Source organism: Canis lupus, chromosome 10, assembly GCF_048164855.1.
Source record: "Canis lupus baileyi chromosome 10, mCanLup2.hap1, whole genome shotgun sequence".
In the NCBI taxonomy this organism is placed as follows: domain Eukaryota; kingdom Metazoa; phylum Chordata; class Mammalia; order Carnivora; family Canidae; genus Canis; species Canis lupus.
The window spans coordinates 21,530,734-21,535,953 of record NC_132847.1 but is presented as its reverse complement, the minus strand read 5'-3'; positions in this window follow the sequence as shown (position 1 = coordinate 21,535,953).

The following is a 5,220-nucleotide window of genomic DNA, read 5'->3' as shown; positions in this document are numbered from 1 at the left end:
AGATGGAGCCCAGGCACCAGACACTCATTCTTTTTTCATTGATCTGACAGCCTGACTCTGCCCTGGGTTTTGGGGTCTTAACCTCTAGTGGAGGCCTGCCTGCAAGCCCCAGATATTCCCTTTGGTTGCACAGAGGAGCTGGGGCCTTTGAGGAAATTATCCCTGGGAGACAGGGGAAGGGGCTAGCCTGGGAAGGTTTAGGAGGTGGAACTGGAAGCTCTGAGGGCTGAGGCAAGGGAAGAGGGGAAGACAACTTTTGGTTTCAGACTGGGTCTCTAGCAATGGGGGCAGAGGAATAGCAGAGAGAGCTGTGTTACAGGGGTCTGGATCCCAGTCTGAGGGAGTATGGACTTGGCAGGCACAGGCCCTGTAGGAAGGCTTTTCAGAGTCGGGGAGAGGGCAGGGACAGACCATGAGAAGCCCATAGAGAACCAGAGTAACAGCAGCTAGAGAAGAAGCAGGAAAACCAGGAGGCTAGGGGGCCCCAGAGGCAGCCCCTGAAGGGAGAAGGGGACCACTGTCCCATGAGGCATGTCAGGCCCTGACTCAAGCCCAGGATGGAGGGTTTTGGCAAAGGGGTGAATGTGACAGGGTGTGGGGAAGAGTTCTTTGAGATAACTGGGCCTGGGCAGCGGAACAGGAGAGGCGGGCTGGAAGATCCAGGGGTCAGGGTGAGATGTGATACAATCTGTGGGGAGTGTAATGTGAGATGTGATACAGTGTGGGGAGATGAAGGATAGAAGGTTATGCTGAGGCAGGGAAACTGGGGTGTTTCGGGCCTCTGACCAAGGAGCAGATCTGGTAAAGACAAGGACCAGGATGTGGCTGCAGAGAAGGCAGGTGAAGAAGCTGTGACCCAAGGCATTGCTTTGAGAATAACGCCCTTAGCCAGTATACATGGCGCCCTGCTCAGCCATGGGCCAGGAAGGGTCCTGGAATCTGGGCCCAGAACATCCTCAGAAAACACAGGGAGTGTCTTGAAGGCACAGTGAAATGAGGCAACACCAGGGAACCTTATAGCTAGGTACTCACTAGGCATCAATCATCCAACAGTTGCTATGTGTAAGCCCTGGGAATAGAACAGCCTTGGCTCTTCTCCTTAAGAAATGCATAGTCTTGTGAGGAGAGGCCAACAGCTAGCCTTGCTCCTCTAATCTTGGACCTCAGAACCACTGCTTCAGCAGCACGTGGGAGCTTATTGGAAGTGCAAGTGCTCAGGCCTCATCTCAGACGTTCAGAATCAAAAATTGCATTTTGACAAGACCCTTAGGTGATTCACATGACATTGCAGAAGTTCTGATTTTAAGTACTGAACTCATAACATAAGAGCTTAATAAATGTGAGATGCTGTTATTATCTGCTCTCCCTACATACTTTGTATAGGCCTCATACAACACTTTCACTTTGTATTTGTTCTTGTCTGCCCTATTAGACTTTGAGCTTAAAAGCTGGAAAAAAAATAAAGTACTCAGCTTGGGTAAGGCTGAGGGTCCTTGCCTCAGAGACACAGGGCTTCTTGACTACTACCATGGGTTGGTGTTAACCTTCTTTATAAAAGTTTTAGGGACCTGAACACAAAAATATGTGATTTCTTACAGAGAAAAACCTCTACTTTTTTTTTTTTTTTAATCAAAGGACTTTTTGAGGGAATTTTAAAGTTCAGTCAGTTTTGAAGCTAGGAAAGCTGAGCATTCCTGCAAATGCTCCTTTAAAAGTCCTGACTTTGTATTGCATTATAGCAAAGAAAACCCGAGCAATGCTACTATAAATCTTGACATTTATAGTATTTGTTTCTTGTTTTTTTTATCTTTTTTAAAATTTTATTTATTTATGATAGTCACAGAGAGAGACAGAGAGAGAGAGAGGCAGAGACACAGGCAGAGGCAGGCTCCATGCAGGGAGCCTGATGTGGGATTCGATCCCAGGTCTCCAGGATCACGCCCTGGGCCAAAGGCAGACGCTAAACCACTGCGCCACCCAGTGATCCCCTTGTTTTTAAAAATCTTACAAAGGTTATCAAGGGAGAAGGTAGTCTTAGGCCTTATGCCAGAAGCTTTGGAAGCACTGTGAGGTATCCAGCCAGGGAAGCATATAGCCCTGAAATGTTTGGGTTCCAGGAAGCCCAGTCTAGCCACTGTGGGGAGAATGGCTAGGAAGAATCAGGACAGCAGGGTGGCCAGTGAGGGGGTGTGGGAGCATCTCTGGACCATAGATGGTGGAGAGGCTAGCCTGGGTTGTTTCTGGTGCAGAGGCAGAGAACTGCATGGAGGTAAAATCTAGCAGCTAACTTCCACTGAGTGACACTTAGCAAATGCTGGGTGCTCTGTTCTTTTCCCTAGTTGATTCATTAATCTTCACAGTGAAACTATGAGGCAGGTTTTCTCATTATCACTGTTTCACAGCTAGGAAACTGAGGCTCAGGGAGGCTGAGTTCCTACAGATAGAAAGTGGCATTGCCAAGATCGAATGCAAGCAGGTCTGTCTGACCCTAGAGGCTGAGTTCCAGAAAGTAATAGATTAAGGGGTGATGCAGTGTGGTAGGAGGGGGACAGTGTGGTGAGAATAAGATGTAGCCACTGGAATGACTGACAAGAGGACACTGGTGCCTCTGGGGGAGCAGTTTTATTGTGCAGTAGAACAGAAGCTGGTGGCGGTAGGCTGATGAATGAAGGTGGGACAAAGGATACTAGATGCTTTGAAGTTTTATTCTGAAGAGAAGGGGAGAGAGGTAGGTGGCTAGAGGAGTGAAAGAGTCAGAGAGGATCTTTCCAGACAGGGAAGCTTGAAGATCTGTCTGCTGGAGCTGAGCTGAGAGTGGGTTGGACAGGGAAGGCTCCTTGCATTACGTGTCACGTTGCTCATCTGAGCAGAGGGCTCAGCTAGTGCATCCGGGGGTGGGGAGTGGGGGTGCACTGGTTTGGTGGCAGGAGAGGAAAATGGTTTCTGTGTCCCCTGTGAAATAGACAAAGTCAACTCCTAAAGATTTAGGGAGGTGGGTAGGGTTAGAGGCATGGAGGCTGCCATGGTTGGGAGTGTGTGAGCTGATTGTCTGGAGATAACCATAAGGGGCTGGTAGCCTGGGCTTAAAATACAAGAAGGTTGAGAGAATCCAAAGCCTTTGGATTCAGTGAGAGGTCCAAAGTATAGAATGGAGGGCCCCCAAGGCACGGTGATGAGGCCATGGGAGGAGGCCATGAAGGGCTGAGAAAGGAGCAGGGATGGCCAGAGCAAGTCAGGCAGGAGGTAGTGGGCCCAGTCCCCTTGGAGAGGCCATTTGAGAACAAGCCAGTACTTATCCCTGTGCAAGGAACAGAGAGTTGCATTTCATGAAGCGAATATTCTTCAGAGAGGGCTGTTCAGCTGCTGCTGTAGGGGACAGCCAGGTATCCTCCCCAGTGCTTCTGTGACCTCTCAAGGCATCCAGAGGACTGACCTCCTTCGGGAGTCTCCTTTGAGGTTTGCCTTGGCTCTAAAGGAGCTGCTTTGGGTCAAATCACTGGAACCCCCTCCTTCTCCCGCAGGCCATAGTCATGCCCAACCATTTGGAAAGGCCTGGCCTCCTGTAATAAAGTGACTCTACCCCTGGTATTTACATCACCCTAGCCTAGGGAAAGCCTCCTCTGTAGGCTGGGCTGATCGCAATCAGGAAGGGAAATGAGCTGAGGGTGCCCAGCTCTAGGTGGCACCAGGGAGGCCCTGCTAGAGCTGGGGTGGGAGAGCCAACCCAGCCAGTACTGCTGACCCAAGTCTGCAGAAAAGGACTCAGGGTGGGTCTCTGGGCCCCATCCCATAGGTCTCCATAGGCCTGTGGTACAGATTCACTTGGAATGGGCCACAGTGTTCAAGCTTGTGAACTTTGAGACCCATCCACATCTGCTCCTTCCTCTCACCCTACTCAGCCACACAGGTCTAGTGGAATTTTCTGGGGTGCCCACCACCAGCAGGGACCCAGACCTCAGTTATCATGACAGACACCCTTTACACCCTCTCTATTGCCTCCTGTGTCAGATTTTGTCTGCCCATGACCTTCCGTTGGTAACCCTGACCACACTGCCTGGTTTTGTCAATACAGAAGGCAACTCAGAGCTCCTGGCTGGCCAAGCAGTGCTATTAGGTTTCATGTGCTCACCTGAACAGAAAGAGCTCTGGGAAAAGGGGGTCTGGACTCCTGTCTCATCCAGCTCTGTACCCCTGCCCTGGGGCCTGCATAGCCTCACCCTTGTGACCTTCCACTTTCCATCCCATGCTGTGGATGTGGCCTCCTTGGGGCCCAACTGTGCCAAATGGACCTCCTCCCCAAGTCCAATCATAGAGAAGACAGATGGAAAATCACAGTTTAAAATAATAAGCCTGGAAATGGGACAGCCTCGCCCAGCTTGGACGATATGGGAAGACTGAGGAAGGGAAAGCTAAGCTAAGGAGAGTGCAGAGCTAGACATGATATAGACGGAATGCTCCCCAGTACAGCTGGGTGTGGGGATGCAGGCATTCTGTCAGTCTCAAGTCTACTAAACTCAACTCAGATAATCTGGTAATTGGGGGTAACCATGTCATTCTTGTTATTTAAAAACACATGTGCATTTGCTGCCTGCCATTCTCTCATGGCCCACCTGGAACACAAAGATTCGGGACATGCATGCCTATTATGTTGATAAAACCAGGAACCAGGTGAGGGACAGACATACAGGGCCCTCACCCCCACACTTCCCATTCTCAAAGAAGCTGCTCCAAAACTGTGAAGGGATGTACATGCTAATAACACAGTGTTCCACCCCCTTAAATGAACTGCTCTTCTAAGTGATTGAGCCTTCATGCAGATGGTTAGCCATGGAGATGACGTTACCAGGCAAAATCTTGGCTGCCTTGCAGGCAGGGAAGGGGAGGCCAGGAAAGGTGGGTGACAGAGAGAGCTGTTCAGGGGAAAACAGGACCAGATCCTGGCTTGGGAGAGCCACAAACAGGCCCAGGTGAGCTCAGAGCCAGGTTGCCCACTCTGTCTGGTGAGCAGCGGTTCTTATCGTCCTTGCTGAGGTGAGGTGAAACTTTGAGAAGGTTTTTTCAAGTTTACTGATCATAAGTTCCAGAAAATGATGAATAAGTTGATAAGTTTGTCATGGAGGTTCCCTATCAGAAAAGGGTATCAGCCCATCTGGGGCTTCTCTGAACATCCCGCATCACCCCGTTTCCCGCCTTGCCTCACCCCCACCCCCCTCAGTGGGT